This window comes from Squalius cephalus, assembly GCF_949319135.1.
Source record: "Squalius cephalus genome assembly, chromosome: 8".
Classification (NCBI taxonomy): Eukaryota; Metazoa; Chordata; class Actinopteri; order Cypriniformes; family Leuciscidae; genus Squalius; species Squalius cephalus.
In genome coordinates, this window is record NC_137129.1 from 46,040,990 (window position 1) to 46,061,054 (window position 20,065).

General features: G+C 41.0%; 1 protein-coding gene and 2 long non-coding RNA genes across 3 annotated transcripts in view; 2 read left to right on the forward strand and 1 right to left on the reverse strand.

The window, feature by feature from the left end:
• LOC307163661 (uncharacterized protein) overlaps nt 1-20,065 on the forward strand; it is a 435,973-nt gene that overhangs the window by 254,464 nt on the left and 161,444 nt on the right. The window lies entirely within an intron of this gene.
• The window catches only part of LOC307163795, a 213,455-nt gene that overhangs the window by 32,859 nt on the left and 160,531 nt on the right, over nt 1-20,065 (reverse strand). The gene's annotated exons all lie outside the window — the stretch shown is intronic.
• LOC307163792 lies at nt 17,877-18,928 on the forward strand. The gene is made up of 3 exons (XR_013822149.1): nt 17,877-17,962; nt 18,048-18,248; nt 18,337-18,928. It is a non-coding gene; the product is annotated as an uncharacterized lncRNA (long non-coding RNA).

Sequence of the window (20,065 nt, forward strand, 5' to 3'; positions counted from 1 at the left end):
CAACTAGGAAACAAAAAAAAAAAATCGCACTACTCAAGCAAGGAAGAAACCTGAAAGGGACAAATGTGTACATCAACGAACATTTGACAAAGAAAAACTCCGACATCGCCAGACAAGCACGGCAATTTCGCAAAGAAAACAAGATCCAGGCAACATGGACATCCAATTGCAGGGTGTTCATCAAATTGAATGGATCTCCTGAACAAGCTAAAGTTCTGCTGATTAGGGAATGCTCTGAACTGGACCAGTACATGTAACGGTGGTGACCACCCTGGCACAAAAAGTCTTTCAAAGAAATAATATATTCTTTCTGTTCGGGCGCCAGCCAGGAATTTCCTGACAAAGATGGTATTTTTCCCCGGATAGCAAAAACCACCGGTTACAATATTTACAAAAAAAAAAAATTTGTCAGCGACAACTGTTAGCAAAAAGAAGAAATTTATTTTCCAATGTCCCAAAAACAACACACAAAACAACCTTCAAGAACAAAAAAATAAACAAAAAAAATAAAATAAAAAAAACTGTTCAACAATGCAATTCAAGGGTGAAAAGAAAAAGAAAAAATCCCTGTAGCAATCGCCGCGTCACCTGTGTCACGTTTCCAATAGGCAGATTCGCGTCCAGGACCATTCATAAAAAAAAACATAGAATAAACATTCTGTTAATTAGTTCAAATTTACTAACATCAACAAACTTAAAAGGTACAATAATCAATAAACAATCACAGTAATACTTATAAACATATCAAAAGTGCGTGCGTGAATGTTTTGCGAGTGCGTGCATGAATGAATGAGTGGGTGTAATGGCGGCGCACAGGTACTGACCAAGTTTGTTGCTTATGAAGGGATCTAGGGGGTGTTGTTGTCAGGCACCGTTTCGGCGGATTAAGCAGCCCATACTTGTCTTCAGCTTTATTAAAACCAGATGATCAGGATGTGCAACGCAGTGAATTTGAGTGAACTCCGCGACGCACCAGACATCACTCACAGGAAACCTCAGCTCACAAGCGGCCGTCTCTCCCCTTCATACGGTAATACCAATCCAAACAAACACTCCCACAGCTTCAAACCTTCGGATGACGCGACCTCTCTCAGGTACGAACCCACATTTATATCCTCCTTGCCTCCTCCGTTAATTGAAAAACGCCTCCCCATACACGCAAAGTGAAAGTAAAAATAAAAGTAAACAAAACGAAGATGTGGCGTAAAGCTCCTTTTTTTTTTTTTTTTTTTTTTTAAATCGCCACACTCTCCCTCCCTGGAAGAAAACAACCCACGGTTGTTAAAAAAAAACATGTATTAGAAACCTAAAAATTCTTCATCATCCGAGGGTTCTTGAAATAGCTCATACAGTTGTTTTTTTTCCAGAGACTCCAACTCTTCAGCTGTTGGAAAACACATTTTTAAGTTACAGACATGTGCTGTACGTACATCTTCTCCTGTGTCTTCCCGAGCTATTTGATAGTTCAGTGGACCCAACTGTTTCAGGATACGGTACGGTCCTTTCCATTTTGGTGCCAACTTTGCACTAAAGTGGTGTTTTGCACTTGATTGTGGAAAGTTTCGCAGCCAAACTCTGTCTTTATGTTTGAAAGTTGACTCTCTTCTCTTTTTATTATAGTTCCTCAGTTGTCTCATCTTGGCTTTTCCACTATTTTCTTTAGCTTGCATTTGCAGCTGATGGAGGTGGTGGACCACATCGTAAGAAGCAGTGTCTGGAGATAAGTTAGGGCCACGAAGTATTTTATCCATTGGTCCTTGGAGCTTTCTGCCAAGCTGGAGTTCTGCTGGAGATAGTCCAGTGGTCTCTTGGATGGCGGAATTCAGGGCGAATCGAAACTCAGGCAAGAACTGATCCCACTTCTTGTGATTGTCATCTACGTAGGCTGCCATCATAGTTTTGAGGGTACGATTCACTCTTTCTGTCATGTTGGTTTGTGGATGGTAGGCTGTAGTTAGTTTGGATGTAATGCTCCAATTCTCACACAGCTCTCTGAACACAACTGAGACAAACTGAACACCCCTGTCTGAGAGAATGAAATCCGGAACGCCCCATCGAGTCAGGATCTCTTTTCGGAAGATGGATGCAACACTTTGTGCAGTGGCCTGACGGATGGGGAATAACTCAACCCATCGCGAATAATAATCAACAAACACTAGCAGGTATTCATTTTGATTTGAACTCCGTGGTAAGGGACCCATTATGTCAACTCCTAGCATTTGGTTTGGGTGTGTGGTGGTAATTTGCTGCAATTTTCCAGCAGGTTTTCGATTATCATTTTTCAAAGTTTGACATTTTAGACAGGTTTTGACATGACGTTTCACATCAGACCACATGCCAGGCCAAAATGCTACTTCCTGGAGTCGCTTGTACGTTTTGTAGATTCCTCCATGGCCACTAAGAGGACTGGAGTGATAGTGCTGCAGCAGAGAGGGCCGAAGACTACTGGGAACGTACACACGGTAGTGCAACTGGTTATTTGGGAGGTATGTTTTATGATATAATTTGTCCTCAACAACTTCGTATTGTTCTACCAGACTTAAACTGTTTTCTGCAACTGCTTGTAATAACTTCGTAACTTCAGTGTCTTTGTGTTGTTCCTCCCACAAGACAACATCTGACAATGGAAGCTCCGGGTCCTTGTGGCTGGTGTACAGACTGCAACTTGAGGTTTGAGAAGTCCTGGATAGAGCATCTGGTGCTACATTGAGTTTCCCTTTTCTGTACTCTATTATAAAATCAAATTTCTGCAGTCGCAGTACCCAACGGATGAGACGACTGGTGGTTTTGGTGGAACCCATGACCCAGTGTAGAGCGGAATGGTCTGTGACAACGGTGAAAAGTTTGGGTTCCAGGTAGTGTTGCCATTTTTCTAAAGCCCACACTACTGCCAGGCATTCCTTTTCAGTTGCGGTATAATTTAATTCAGCTCCTGTTAAGGATCTGCTTGCATATGCAATCACTTCCTCCCTGCTAGTATCTTTCCGTTGGGCCAGAATTGCACCCAGACCCGTGTCACTGGCGTCAGTGTAAACGGTGAAAGGGAGTGCAAGATCTGGATGGCCAAGGATGGGTGATGAGGTGAGGCAAGACTTTAATTGTTCGAATGCTTGTTGGCACTGTATTGTCCACTGAAATCGTTGTCCTTTTTTTTCCAGTGAGTTGAGGGGTTCGGCTATTCTTGAAAAGTTCGGGACAAACCGATGGTACCAGCCCGCTAATCCAAGGAACCTTTGAACCTCCTTCAGGTTTTTTGGCACAGGGTAGACGTGAATGGCCTCTGTCTTACCTGGGTCTGCTGAAATGCCTTGAATGCTGACAACATGTCCCAGAAAGGTGATTTCTTGCAGACAGAACTTGCTCTTCTTCAAATTAATAGTTAGCCCAGCCATTTCCAACCTGTGAAGAACCGTCTGAAGGTCATGGAAGTGCTGGTTGATCGAAGGTGAGTAAATGATTATATCGTCTATATAGACGAGGCATATTTTTCTTCTTAACTCCCCCAGGACTGTTTCCATAAGTCTCTGAAATGTGGCGGGAGCATTTTTGAGACCAAAAGGCATAACATTAAACTGATAGAGCCCTGCAGGTGTGATAAAGGCAGTCTTGGCTTTGCTATCGGGGTTCATTGTCACCTGCCAATAGCCACTGTTGAGATCAATAGTGGTGAAAATGGCAGCTCCAGAGAGTGACTCCAGGATTTCTGAAATGTTGGGGAAAGGGTAAGCATCACTTTCTGTGACCGAATTAACTTTTCTGTAATCCACACAGAATCTAAGTTTTCCATCCTTTTTAGGAACCAAAACCACTGGTGAGGCCCAACCAGAGTGAGATGGTTCAACAATTCCTTCCATCAGCATTTCTTCAAGTTGCTCATCCATGGCAAGTTGTTTTAGAGAAGACATGCGATATGGTTTTTGTTTAATGGGTACTTGGCAAGTAGTATAAATGTGGTGTTGCAGAACATCAGTACGTCCCTTCCGGGGAGTACACACCTGAGGGTTGCTTTGCAGGATGTGGAGCAACTGTTGTTTACCATCTGGAGGTAAATGAGCTTCATCCACTGCCTTTTGAATTAACATTTCTTTATCCATACTGTCAGGGTGTTGAATTAGCAGTTGAGTAGATGGAGGTGGAATAGAACTTAGTAAAGATAGATTCTGTGTGATTTTCTTCTGTGGCAGATTTCCTTGTGTTGGACTTACAATTGGTACACTGGCATTGCCTGGTTGAAAAGGATACTCTTTTTCAAGAGAAAACTTGAAAGAATATTTTTGGTCTATGACATTAAGCTGCATCCCACTGAAGAAGATAAAATCCAAACCTAGGACTACAGCATAGGCGAGAGCTTGTGACGTCAGAACAGCAGCAGGTATGGTGAAAGCTTGGTCATGGAGTTGTAAGGTGGTATTCATCCATCCTAATGGAATCTCTGCTTTTCCATTTGCCAAGTAGAGAGGTCCACGGGACCATGGGTGGAGCTGAGTGGATGATGGAAACAGCTTCATGAGACTTTCATGAATAAGAGTGAAACTTGCACCAGTATCCACGATGGCTTTTCCAGTCCAGGCAGCAATACTGATGGGAACAACCAATTGCTGAGGTACTGACATCGGTGCATTAGGGCCTGTGGGTATTATGGTCGTCTTGATGGTCGATGGAGGCTTCTGCATTCTCGTGGCAGTAACAGAGTTGTTCGAAGACTGACCCCTTGTCTGAGGAGAGGAATATGGATGCTGCGGGGACTGTGGAGGTATATAGTGTGGACACTTCCCTGGCGGATGCTGTCCTCTGCATCTCCAACATTGAACGGGGGCATTCTCAACAGGTCGGTTCGGTGAGGGTTTTTGTGATGTGGGGGGATGCTTTGGACCCAGTCGACCTTCATATCGAAGCTGTTGTTCATGATCTTTTTCCAGTTGGTGTCCTAACTTAACCAACTCCTCCACAGTACTCACTCGACTACGAAGTTGGCTGGCCAGGTACGGCTTGATGTTTTTCAGTATCATCTTTACAATTTCACCTTCCGTTAGATCAGCCTTCCATCTTCTACAAAGTGCTCTGTAGGAAAAAGCAAAGTCTCTTATAGATTCTTTCTCACCCTGGATCTTTGTTCTAACCCGTTCAGCCAGTTCATCCTCATAATCTTCAGATAAGAATGCAGAAAGAAAAACTGCCTCAAACTCACTCCATGTGGTTATGCTGGAACGTCTGACCTCCCACCAGTCACGCGCGGTCCCATGTAGGACAGTACGGAAGGTGGCCAAGATATCCACATCAATGAGGGGATGAAGAGCCAAGAAATCCTGACACTTAGTTAGGTACAGTAGGGGGTCTGCATCATCTGATGGCCTTCCAAAAGTGGGAAAAGTTAACCTGATATGGTCACTTTTTATTACAGATGACGGTTGAAGAGGTGCAGAAGTTGAAGACTCAGATGGCAGAGCTGAAGTAATGGGGGTGCTGGAAACTGGTGGTGCCACGTTTTGTTCCCCAATCTGTTTTTTGAGTCCTTGAAACTCTTTCTCCATCTCATCTTTCAATTCCTTTACACATGTAGAGAACTTGTTAATTTGAGTGACACATTGCTGAAGTTCTGTGGTATGGTGATCGTGATTCATTTGAAATGCGTGTTGAACAGCTTTGAGGTCCTGCTGAACTTCTGACTGAAGTTGGTCCACCATGAAACGCATTTCCGACACCATATTAGATTCCACCTTTTTCAGTTCATCTGTAATCATTTGCTTCACAGCTTTAGTCAACTTGTCTGTTTCAGATTCCTCCTGTTGTTTGGTGGTGGTCAACAGAGTGAAGACTTGACTCTTGTTATCCTCCATTTTTGCAGTAAGGTCAGCGAGTTGACTTTTGTGGTGAGAAGAAGTGACTTTCATTTCTTGGGTAAGATCATTCACATTTTTTTCTTGTCTTTTCATGAAGTCAAATAAAATATCCCAGTTCCCTTGTACCTGAGCAGTAACCTGTTGAATTTCCCTTCCAGGAGTTGGTAGAACGTTTGGCAGGTCGTGTTGTGCAACTGAAGACGGAGTTTCTCCTTCGGATGATGTGCAAAGCTGCATGTTATCCATTAGGGGTGCCCAGGTGAGAGTTTGCACGGGAGTGCTGCCAGCTGGAACAGGAGGAAACCTTGGAAAAAAGGTTACAGGATGCACGGGACTGAATGGAATAGGGGTGTTATACACTGCAGAGACACCAGGTGGAGGTACTTGAGGTATCAGAGGTCGCACTGCTGGTGGCCATACTGGAGTTGCAATGTCTGGGGGTGACTCCATTTCTACAAAAGTAGACCACTTAAACACAGTTTTCTGTCAAAACACGTCACAGGATTTGAGGGATTGAATTTTCAATTTGAATGTTCAACAAGTCACAATCACTTTTAAAATGTTAAAGATTTTGTAGCAGGTTCACACAAAGAAAACAAGAGGTTTTCCTTTTAAGGTACACACAACCTCAATCCGGAAATGTCTTTTAAGTTGCAATAATCCCGAGCAAAAAAAAAAATTTTCACAAAAATACAATGTTCATGTTCAAGTCCCTGTTCGGGCGCCACTCTGTAACGGTGGTGACCACCCTGGCACAAAAAGTCTTTCAAAGAAATAATATATTCTTTCTGTTCGGGCGCCAGCCAGGAATTTCCTGACAAAGATGGTATTTTTCCCCGGATAGCAAAAACCACCGGTTACAATATTTACAAAAAAAAAAAATTTGTCAGCGACAACTGTTAGCAAAAAGAAGAAATTTATTTTCCAATGTCCCAAAAACAACACACAAAACAACCTTCAAGAACAAAAAAATAAACAAAAAAAATAAAATAAAAAAAACTGTTCAACAATGCAATTCAAGGGTGAAAAGAAAAAATCCCTGTAGCAATCGCCGCGTCACCTGTGTCACGTTTCCAATAGGCAGATTCGCGTCCAGGACCATTCATAAAAAAAAAACATAGAATAAACATTCTGTTAATTAGTTCAAATTTACTAACATCAACAAACTTAAAAGGTACAATAATCAATAAACAATCACAGTAATACTTATAAACATATCAAAAGTGCGTGCGTGAATGTTTTGCGAGTGCGTGCATGAATGAATGAGTGGGTGTAATGGCGGCGCACAGGTACTGACCAAGTTTGTTGCTTATGAAGGGATCTAGGGGGTGTTGTTGTCAGGCACCGTTTCGGCGGATTAAGCAGCCCATACTTGTCTTCAGCTTTATTAAAACCAGATGATCAGGATGTGCAACGCAGTGAATTTGAGTGAACTCCGCGACGCACCAGACATCACTCACAGGAAACCTCAGCTCACAAGCGGCCGTCTCTCCCCTTCATACGGTAATACCAATCCAAACAAACACTCCCACAGCTTCAAACCTTCGGATGACGCGACCTCTCTCAGGTACGAACCCACATTTATATCCTCCTTGCCTCCTCCGTTAATTGAAAAACGCCTCCCCATACACGCAAAGTGAAAGTAAAAATAAAAGTAAACAAAACGAAGATGTGGCGTAAAGCTCCTTTTTTTTTTTTTTTTTTTTTTTTAAATCGCCACATACAGATAAGGTAACAGATAACCAAACTTTCATTCACCATGACAGACATTCTAACTAACGACTCGTCCTCATCTGACAATGAAGATACAAGTGATATTCAGGACTCAGAGTTAGAAATATTTTCAAATGGTGAGCACAAACCAATGAATATGCTAAATAATGTGGATCCTGATATACATTTTTATAATTCTATCTCTCATAACTGTAAATATTATCGCGACGAACAAATTAAAACATTAAATAAGGCAGATCGTATGTCAATAATGCACCTAAACTGCCGCAGCTTATACGCAAACTTTGAATATGTTAAAGAATATTTGAACAAGCTAGATGTCAAATTCAATGTAGTTGCACTATCAGAGACATGGATAAATGAAAACAAATATGGGAATTTTAAACTTGATGACTATCAAATGTACAATCAGAACAGACACCATAAATCTGGTGGGGGGGTTGCACTTTAAGTGCAAAAAGAATTGAAAGCTCAGAAGGTTGATTGTATGACTATGGAAATAGATCATGTGTTTGAATGTGTCACGGTTGAGATAATTTCTGATAAAATTAAAAAAAATGCTTATATCCTGTATTTACAAAGCTCCGGGTACAGACATGGAAGTGTTTATTGATCACATGGAAAGGTTATTTATAAATAGAAATCATAAAGATCTAATTATATGTGGGGATTTCAACATAGATTTATTAAAAGCAAAATTGCATAGACCCACTGGAAAATTCATAGATACTATGTACAGTCTTTCTTTATATCCAACAATTACGCGTCCCACAAGGATTACTGCACACTGCGCTACCTTAATCGATAACATATTCACAAATATTCAGAATACTAATATATCCAGTGGATTGCTGGTTAATGATATCAGCGATCACTTACCAATTTTTATATCCTATGAAAAAAGAATAAAAACGAAAAAGATAAGTAAAACAATAACAAAGAAAATCAGACTAAGATCAGAACAGTCAATAAATACCCTTAACCAAAGCCTGTCCAAACAAAATTGGAATGATGTTCTTGGAGAAAATGATGTAAACAAAGCATACTATAGTTTTGTTAATACATTTAATAACTTATATGATCAACACTGCCCTGTAAAAACGTATACATATACGCAGATGAATAAAATAAGTCCATGGATGACGAAGGGATTGTTAAATGCGTGTAAAAAAAAAAAAAACCTTATATAAAAATTTTATACGGAAAAGGACGAAAGAATCGGAAGTAAAATATAAAAAGAACAAAAATAAATTAATAAGTATTATAAAAACTTGTAAGAAACTGTACTACAGAAATCTGATTGAGAAAAATAAAAATAATATGAAAGGTCTTTGGGGAGTATTGAATAATGTAATAAATAAAGATTATAAATATGCCACGTTTCCTGATTACATGATTAAAAATGACCAAAAAGTAACAAATATGGATAAACTTGTTAACGCATTCAATGATTTTTTTGTTAACATCGGCCCAGAACTTGCATCAAAGATTGCCACCACAGATTATAATTATGCTGGCTGCACAAATAAAATTGTACACTCAATGTTTCTGACTGCAACAAATGAGAATGAAATCATAAAGATAGTCAATGATTGTAAAAATAAAAAGTCTACAGATTGGAATGACCTTGATATGGCCATAATCAAGAAAGTAATATGTAATATAGCAACACCTCTAACCTATATCTGCAACACATCTTTTCTAAATGGAGAAGTTCCTCAGCTCATGAAAATCGCAAAGGTCATTCCAATTTACAAAAACGGGGATAGTCATCAGTTCACAAACTATCGACCTATTTCTATACTTTCTCAATTATCAAAAATATTGGAAAAACTTTTTGTTGCACGCCTGAATGGCTTTATTAGTAGCCATAGCTTACTTCACGATAGTCAATACGGTTTTAGAAAAAAATAGGTCAACTGCTCATGCATTAATTGATCTAATAGAATATATAAGTGGCAAAATTGACAGCAAAGTGTACTCGGTGGGTATATTCATCTCCAAAAAGCGTTTCTATACTATAGACCATGAAATACTTTTACAGAAACTACAACAAAATGGGATAAGGGGTCTTGCATATAACTGGGTGAAGTCTTACTTAACTGATAGACAGCAATTTGTACAGGTAGGTGAGCAAAGGTCAAGATGGAGGAGCATTACTTGTGGAGTCCCCCAGGGTTCGGTATTGGGACCAATATTGTTCCTGTTGTACATTAATGATCTATGCTATGTATCTCCTAAACTTAAATTTATATTATTTGCCGACGACACCACAATCTTATACTCAGGCAAAAATCTTCAGCTAATTGTGAATGAGATCACAGTGGAGTTAGAAAAACTTAAAAGATGGTTCAATCAAAACAAATTATCACTAAATATAATGAAAACAAAAGTGATGTTATTTGGTAAACGTAAGGAGGATGTACAGTTTCAAATTAAAATTAACAAAGTTGAAATAGAAAGAGTATAAATTCTTAGGAGTGATTCTTAGACACAATATTGTAACGCTCAGCCTAGACTATAGGTGATAATACACAAATAAAACTTTACGGCCTTGACCCTTCTTAATTGTTATGTCTGAATGTTTAGCAAAAAGAACTCACGGAGAACATCCATTCAGTTAAACCCAAAGTGTATTTACAAAAAAATAAATAAAAAATAAACACCAAGCTGTACCAAAAATATATACATACATCTCATACCAAGAAAAACAAAAAAAAATACCTCGCAATATAAGCGGAGGAAGTGTCCTTATTAGTCCCGTATCACGTACAGTACGTGTGTGTGTGTGTGTGTGTGTGTAGTAGAATCGGCCTCACCGGCGAATTCCTAAAAGTCCGGGAGCTCGATGTGAAGCAACGCTGTCCTGTGACGAAATCCCAAAGGTAAAAAATCCAAAGTTCTGATTATTCCACAATGAAGTTTTTCCAGTCACAGTCTTGAACAGCTTGATGAGATATAATCCAGCGATCGATCGCAAATCTCTGAGCACTGAAAAGTAGCTACTGTACGCCGGGTTTTTTCCGCTCCTTTAAACGGAAGTCCAGTGAAAACAGCTGATTCGAATGACGTCACGGGGATTCCCTGGAGCTGTGCGACAGAACTCTCGTGTGAGTAAACGGGAACTCAATCACTTTTCCGGGCAATAAACACAGGTAGAATAATTATAACATAGCAGCTGGCTTATTAGATTAATTTGACTAATATACTGCAATATAAATAATCTTCCCTTATGTGGCCGCGCTACATAAATCCCCCCCCCCCCCAAGCCAGCGGCATCGGAGGAGAGCGACCATAGTAGCGCTTCAGGTTTACCACATTTAATACATCGGTTCTAGGTGGGTTGCCCCAGCACACAGTGTAATTTATTGGCCCTGTTTTACTCTTTATTTCTGCTGGACCCTCCCACTTGGGCGCTAGCTTGGCAGAGAACTTGTTTGATGAACTAGAGAGGGGATGTGTTTTAATCCACACCAGGTCACCGTTTTGAAACTGCGCATTTTTTCTACGGTAATTATAATACCTGGCTTGTTTGGCTTGGCACATCCTCATCCTATTTTTCACCTCATCCGTCATGATTTTTTGTCTTTCAACCAGGGAATAGGCAGCTTGATCTGGAGAAGGGGGTCTGTGGATAAGACGTTCCAATGGTCCCAGAATTTGCCTACCGAGCATGAGTTCAGAAGGTGTTTTTCCAGTGGTTTCTTGCTGTGCGGTGTTAATCGCATAGCGGAATTCTGGCATCCACTGGTCCCAGGTCTGATGTTGTTGATCCACATATGCAGCAATCATAGTCTTTATTGTCCGGTTGATCCTTTCTGTTAAATTGGACTGTGGATGATAACTTGTAGTTAGTTTCTGAACACAACCCCATGTTTTACACAGATCGCCCAGAATGCTGGAGGTGAATTGGGGACCCCTATCGGACACCAGGTATTTGGGTACTCCCCACCGTGTAAATATCTCCTCCCGGAGGATTTTCACAATTTTCTGGGTCTTGCTGTCTCTCAGTGGGAACATTTCCACCCACTTAGTGAAATAATCCACAATGACAAGGAGGTACGTGTTCTGTTTTTTGCTGCTCGGTAATGGTCCCATTAGGTCCACCCCTAACATGTGTCCAGGTTCTGTGATCTGAGTACTCTGCATAAATCCAGAAGGTTTGGTATTGCTGGGTTTATATTTCTGGCATATTTCACAGCTTTTGACATATTGGCACACGTCCTTCCTGATGGACGGCCACCATGCCACATCCAGGATAGGGGTGTGCCATATCATACCGTCCACGATAATACCGGTATAAATTTTTACATGATAAAAAAGTGTCATATCGCGATATCACTGATATAGCGATGCAATGACGTATGGCGCATTACGTTCCTTAGCACGCACAATAACAACACCTGTCTGAGCGCGAGAGCAGCAAGTCAGCCTCCAATGACGATTTAGTACCTAAAAAGGAGCTACTTCAATAGTATTTTAATAATTCCCGCAGGTCTACCACTTATAATGCGGGAAATTCCCCCGCAAATATTGATTTTACCAACCGCGTGAGTTTTCAGCGGTGCCGCGTCTTCTCTCTCTCTCGCTTTCAAAATGGGTTGCACAAGTCAAGCGTCGATACCACACTCTTGTGTTTAGCAGTCAGGACATGACGGAATTGTCTTTTGTCACTTGCATCGTAACTAAAGTTTATCATTTTCACTTCTTTTTAAGTCTTATCAGTTTAAACATTTGCGATTTTAAACTATTCAGTACTCTCGCGCGCTCTCTGAGAGATGTTTACTCTGCGTGCATACAGTAAAGCCGCCTCACAAACAGCTTGCGAGTAACAAAAGTTCCATTTCGCGGATTATATTGCTTTAACGGGGGAAAAAACACGCAAAATTGTGTAAAAATTCCGGTCATGGTTAGTATATTCGTAAACAGTCGGTTATGTCTGAAATAACCATAAAACGTGTGTGACAGTGTGACAGACAGTATAACAGTAATGGATCCGGGCACTAGCTCTAAAAGTGACAGCAGCCATATGTGTCTGTCATTAATGTTGTCGTCAAAACAACAAAAGATAGCTTTCATTGTAAGGAATCAGAATTAGCCTAATAGCCTTTAATTTAATTTAGTCAGGACTAGTGTTATTTTACATTTGATTACCTTATTCAGTTTCTGTAGTATTTCTGAATAGTGTTAGACCTACCCAAAAACGTTTCTCTTTATTTGTATCTTTATTATTTTGTATATGTTTTGCTACTTTTTTCAATTTAATTCAAAGATTGAAATCAAGCTTCCTTGTGTTGTGTAAACTCTGAAATACAAAATTACCCAATTGTAAAAACACAATGAGTGAGCAAACATTTAGGTGAGATAAATGTAATAAAAAAATTGTCTTTTTTTTTTTTTATATCGTCATAAATATCATTATCGCAAATATTCTTGAAATATCGTGATATAATTTTGAGGCTATATCGCCCACCCCTAATCCAGGATTTTAAGCAGAGTTTTTAACTGTCCAAGATGGCCTCCAAGTGGATTATCGTGGTAATAATGCATGAAGTCAGAGGTTAATGATTGTGGTACTACCAACTGATACTTCTCTCCCTTATTTCTCATAGGGACTTTGCGATACCACAACCCTTGGAGGTCTTCAAAGGTAATGGGTTGATCTTTGACTGATCGAGGTTTGAGGCTAGACTGCAGTTGAGTGATGGTAATATCCAAACTTTGAGCTTTAGTAATTTCTTCCAGAGAGTGAGGTAATGTAGATGCATGGTGTGACGATATGGATAGGCAAGGGGCAGCATCTACAGCAGGCATCTCCTCGACCCGGGACAACGCATCAGGTCCCATGTTGAGGCAACCTTTCCGGTGATGGACCTGAAAGTGGAACTGTTGCAGGCGAAGTGTCCAGCGGGTTAGGCGTGAGGAGGTTTTAGGGCAGTTGAACGCCCATGCCAGTGCTGCGTGGTCAGTGAAGACGTTGAAGGGTCTTCCCTCCAGGTAGTGTCTCCACTTTTCGACAGCCCAAACCACTGCCAGACATTCCTTTTCAGAAGTGCTGTAATTTTTCTCTGCTCCAGTTAACCCTCTGGGGTCTGAGGGGTTTTTGGGGTCCTTGAGATGTTCTGACATGCCCTGACATTTGTGCTTTTTTCAGTTGCTTATAAACATATTAATGGCAAAGGTGTAAATTCACTCTATTTAGCACAAACAGGGCTACCGTAATATGTGAACAACTTGCATGTACATGTTTGTATTTTTGATAGAATAATGTTTATGCATGGTTTTTTCAAAAACAAAAAACTAAAGTTTCTGAAATAAGGCCATAAAACACATTCTAAATATATGTAAATAAGACTTTTGACTAATGGATGACGTTGCCTAGAATTTTTTCTTCAAAATTATGTGAAAATCATCCTGCCTAATCATTCACATAACACAATACATTGATTTAAATCTTGTAAAACACTTTTTGTTTGGAAAGGCCATATGCGGGTGGGCGTGATTCACACCTGTGGAGTCAATGGGGCCCGCATAATGAGGCTGCATACGTAATGAGCCTTTCATTCAGGTGTGTGAATGAGCCACAAAAATGCAAGGACAATATATAACTGGTTTGTTGTTTTTTTCCACAAATTTTGCTTGCAAATTGTACAATATCCAAGGTAAACATTTCTAGTAATTGTGCAGTTAATTGTTCTCATACTGTATTTCAGATTTGGAATATATTCTCTTCCCAAATGTGTCACTAATAAAGCATAATAAAATTATTTAAAGAGAAGGCTTATAATGACCTTTTAAGATTTTGTTTACATCTATCCTTATATATATATATTTTTTTTTTTATATACAATTAAGGTTATACAATTACAACAACATTTAAAATTGTAACAATATTTCCAGTGTAATCTTTCTTTGTATTCGCGATTCATATTAAAACAGTATTTTTGCCAGCTGTAGTAGCTCCACAACAGCGCGCATCTGTGTGTTCGTTCGTTCATTCATTCATACACAGAAACACAATTCATATTTAAACAGTATTTTTGCCAGCTGTAGTAGCTCCACAACAGCACGCATCTTTGCGTTCATTCATTCAAACGCGATTCATATTATTTAAACAGTATTTTTGCCAGCTGTAGTAGCTCCACAACAGCGCGCATCTGTGCGTTCATTCATTCAAACGCGATTCATATTATTTAAACAGTATTTTTGCCAGCTGTAGTAGCTCCACAACAGCACGCATCTGTGCGTTCGTTCATTCATTCATACACAGAAACGCAATTCAGATTTAAACAGTATTTTTGCCAGCTGTAGTAGCTCCACAACAGCACGCATCTGTGCGTTCGTTCATTCATTCATACACAGAAACGCAATTCATATTTAAACAGTATTTTTGCCAGCTGTAGTAGCTCCACAACAGCACGCATCTTTGCGTTCATTCATTCAAACGCGATTCATATTATTTAAACAGTATTTTTGCCAGCTGTAGTAGCTCCACAACAGCGCGCATCTGTGCGTTCATTCATTCAAACGCGATTCATATTATTTAAACAGTATTTTTGCCAGCTGTAGTAGCTCCACAACAGCACGCATCTGTGCGTTCGTTCATTCATTCATACACAGAAACGCAATTCAGATTTAAACAGTATTTTTGCCAGCTGTAGTAGCTCCACAACAGCACGCATCTGTGCGTTCATTCATTCCGATTAGAACAAAGCAAACAGAACTGACCTAATTCCTCAGCGGGATCCGTTTGCTCCTCGAAATGATACTTCCAGAACTTCTGAGGTAAATTTTTGCAGGATTATTATCAAGATAGTAGTATTCCTCACAGCATCGTAAAGTACATAAGTCTGAAAGTGAACTCGCGGTGTGTGTTATCCAGCTGATGTGGGCGTTTCACAGGTTTGTTTGGATCGCCTCACATTTGCGTTTGAATAGCGCGCGCTCTCCGTGGGCGGAGCACATTAAAACTTAATTAGCTGAGCTGAGAACGACTGACATCTCTCTCTTTGCATACATATTACATAAACTGTGAATATTTGTTTTTTATAAAAATTACTTCATTTAAAAGAAGAAAATTCAAGCTTCATGCCTGTGTGACTGTATGCCTGTTTGACTGAGTATTCGCTGAGTTACAGTTCATTTTCGGACGCGTTTCAGAATTGACTTCACTGACGGAGAGTAGGCAGAACTCGCATCATGTTTATTTTTCTTTATTTGGCAAAAAGCACAACACTTTGTTTTTATTATGAGCATACACAAAAAAAATACACACTAAACAGGATCGATTGATGTATAACACAAGCATATAAGATAAAAATTAATATTTTTTTTTTTTTTTTTTTTTGCACTCATACGGAAAAAAACGACAGCCGACCTCAGGGGGTTAAGGTCCTTGATGCATATGCCACCACCTTTTCTCCCTCCTCTGATTGTTGAGTGAGGATGGCACCCAATCCAACCTCACTGGCGTCTGTGTGAACCTGGAAGTCTTGGTTAATGTCTGGTTGTATCAACACTGGTGAGTTTTGCAAAGCTTGTTTAAGTGCATCCATACTAGTTTGACACTCTGGAGTCCATTCCCACTTAACTCCTTTCTTTTTGAGGTGGTTCAATGGAGCAGCAATGTCAGCGAAGTGGGAAATAAACTTATGATACCACCCGGCCAGACCCAGAAATCGTTGCAAGGCTTTGAGATCTTGCGGTGGGGGGAACTCCGCAACGGCTCTGGTCTTCTCTCGGTCAATCTCCACTCCCCTCTCAGAGACTATATGACCGAGGAACTTGAGCTGTCGCTTGAAGAAATGGCATTTCTTCATGTTCAGCGTCAGGTTGGCTTGGGTAAGTCTATGGAGAACCATGTTGAAATGTTGAATGTGTTGTTCTATTGACTTTGAATAGATGATGATGTCGTCATCAATATAAACAAAACAAATCTTCCCCCTCAGATCAGACAGAACTCTCTCCATCAAACGCTGGAAGGTAGCAGCGGCATTCCTGAGCCCATACGGCATCGATTTGAATTGAAATAGCCCCTTGGTGGAGATAAACGCAGTTTTCTCCTTACTCTTTTCATCCATTTCAACCTGCCAGTACCCCGACTGCAGGTCCAAGGAACTAAACCAGGAGGCTCCTTCCAGGGATTCAAGGATGTCGTGAATCAACGGCATTGGGTAAGCGTCAGGTACGGTCTTGCTGTTAAGTTTCCTATAATCCACACAGAACCTGTATGAGCCATCAGGTTTGGGGACCAGGACCACAGGTGAAGACCAAGGCGAGAAGGAAGGTTCAATGATTTTATCTCGCAGCATCTGATCGACTTGTTCCTCAATGATCTGCTTCTTAAGAGGAGAAACTCTGTACGCTCGGGATTTGAGAGGGATGTCATCTGCTAATGTGATTTTGTGCTGTACCAGTGACGTCTTACCCAGGATGTTAGAGGTGGTGCGTGGCCAAGCAGAAATCAACTTCCGTAACTCCTCCTGATTGTCGGAGTCCCACGTAGTGACCTCGGGGGGAACAGACATGAGTTCGGGAAGTCTGCCACTTGATGGTAAGGCATAGTATAAGTTCAGCTTAGCAGTCATATGAGAAAGGTCTTGATTAGGCAAGGTAACTGGCCCGGTTGGAATCTGCGATGGCAAGAAAGGGTAATAGGTGTATCCTTTGTCGGATCTTAACCCATATCTGCTTAGTCCCACTTCCAGGACCGCTCTCGTAGCCCTCAGGAAATCCAGACCCGCAATAAGAGGAAAGGCGAGGTGAGTATCTTTTAGGATATAAGTATCCATATTGCATTCGTGGTCATGCCATTGAAACCTAATCTTTTGCAGGTCTCTGGACTGGTGAATCGTTCCGTCCGCCATAATGAACCTCTGTGGGCTGGAGGTAACGACTGATGGTATCTCACCTTTCAATTGTTTCCACAGGTTTTCTTGCATTAATGTGTAAGTACTACCTGTGTCTAATACCGCCTTCACTTCTTTGCCATTTACCCTTACAGGCACCACAAGGAGAGATGAGACTGGATGGGGTTGAGCTATTGTTACTCCAGCCAGGTTTTTGTTGAAGGTACGTTCAGCAGATTTCTTGTTGGTCTTTTCTTTGCTATTCTGAGTGCCGACTTTTTGCCAGTAGTCTTTGGCTCCCATGTGGTCCTTTTCCACCATAGATCCAACTTTCACTAGTTGCTCAACCGAGTTGACGGTTCCCCTCATACACCCAGCAACCCTGGGGTTGATGTTGTTAAGTATACGATTTACTAGTTCCTCCTCAGAGATCTCTGGTTTCCATTTCAGACATAGAGCCCGGTAGTCATATGCGAAGTCCCTCAGGCGTTGTCGTGGCTGCTGAACCATTGTCCTCAGCTTTTCCTCTACTTCTGAGAGGTAATCATCTGGAAGAAAAGCAGCCATGAATGCCTTTTTGAAGGATCTCCAGTCTGTTACCTTGACCTTTTCCGCCTTCCACCAGCTCAGAGCGGGTCCCTTCAGCACCGTGCTCAAGGTTCCTAGGAGTTCAGCACTAGGAAGGGGCCGGATCTCCAGGAAGTTCTCACATTGCTCGATGAAGTTGAGTACTTCCGCTGTCTCACAGGAGTCACCGAAAGAGGGGAAATCTATGCGGACAGGAGGTCGGCCACAGAATGAGGATGAACCAGCCATTACTGAGGAAGTCAGTACATTAGGGATTTGAGCAATCCTAGGATGCTGAATGTCATAAGTATCGTTGAGAGGTTTATGAGTGTAAATTTTCTCTCTAGATACCGGAACTTGTGTAGGTGGATAATGAACAGAAGAAAATTGGGAGGCATCAGGCGAGGATGCCCGCAATCTGGAGAGTGTGGGAGTGCTAGTGAGTCTCAATTTCCTCATTTGACTTTCCCATTTAGCATCTCTCCTAAGAAAACAATCTGTTACGGCCTTTTCTAATTTTTCCAGCGCCCTTACAAAATAATCCTCCAACCCTGCCAAGCTAGTATCAACTGCCTGCCTGAAGCTTGTTTCCCGATTTAATATACTGTCCATCGACTGTTTGAAATCTTGTTCAAAAGTATGCACTTTGTTATTTAGAGCCAATAAATCCACTTTACATTGAGTCATCTCTGATTGTAATGATTGTACCATCTCCACATTTTGTAGACAACTCTCATCATCATCATCAGATTGTTCAGCATCAGAAATGTACAATGAGCTAATCATTGAGGTTATTTCTGCAGTAGGATTACGCCTGGTCACAAATGGGCCTGCAGTAAAATCTGCCGCATCCATATCATCTTGTACATTTTCAGATGTAACTGGGTCATCAGGATTTACATCGGCATTATTAACAACTTCCTCAACTTCATCAGAATTATTCACATCCATATTGCCAAAAAAAAAAAAAAAAAAAACCCTACAAACAAACACAATAATAAAGGGTCCCCGTACGGGCCACCAATATGTAACGCTCAGCCTAGACTATAGGTGATAATACACAAATAAAACTTTACGGCCTTGACCCTTCTTAATTGTTATGTCTGAATGTTTAGCAAAAAGAACTCACGGAGAACATCCATTCAGTTAAACCCAAAGTGTATTTACAAAAAAATAAATAAAAAATAAACACCAAGCTGTACCAAAAATATATACATACATCTCATACCAAGAAAAACAAACAAAAAAAATACCTCGCAATATAAGCGGAGGAAGTGTCCTTATTAGTCCCGTATCATGTACAGTACGTGTGTGTGTGTGTGTGTAGTAGAATCGGCCTCACCGGCGAATTCCTAAAAGTCCGGGAGCTCGATGTGAAGCAACGCTGTCCTGTGACGAAATCCCAAAGGTAAAAAATCCAAAGTTCTGATTATTCCACAATGAAGTTTTTCCAGTCACAGTCTTGAACAGCTTGATGAGATATAATCCAGCGATCGATCGCAAATCTCTGAGCACTGAAAAGTAGCTACTGTACGCCGGGTTTTTTCCGCTCCTTTAAACGGAAGTCCAGAGAAAACAGCTGATTCGAATGACGTCACGGGGATTCCCTGGAGCTGTGCGACAGAACTCTCGCGTGAGTAAACGGGAACTCAATCACTTTTCCGGGCAATAAACACAGGTAGAATAATTATAACATAGCAGCTGGCTTATTAGATTAATTTGACTAATATACTGCAATATAAATATTCTTCCCTTATGTGGCCGCGCTACAATATTAGCTGGAGACCACAAATAAACAGCATACGTACTAAATTAGCAAAAAATATTGCTATTATGGGCAGGTGTAGATATCTATTGGACCAACAAGCTCTCCTTATCTTGTACTATTCGCTTATACTACCTTCCCACACAGCAAAAGGACTCCGCAGCGGATCGGCCGCGGAGGTATCGCGGCTTCCGGAACGGACCCGTGAAACGGACCCGTATCGGCGTCCACTTGCGCGCAGTGACGGATCCGCAACGAAGGCGGATCGCGGATCCGCTGTGGCTCCGCGCTGCATCCGCTCCGCATCCGCG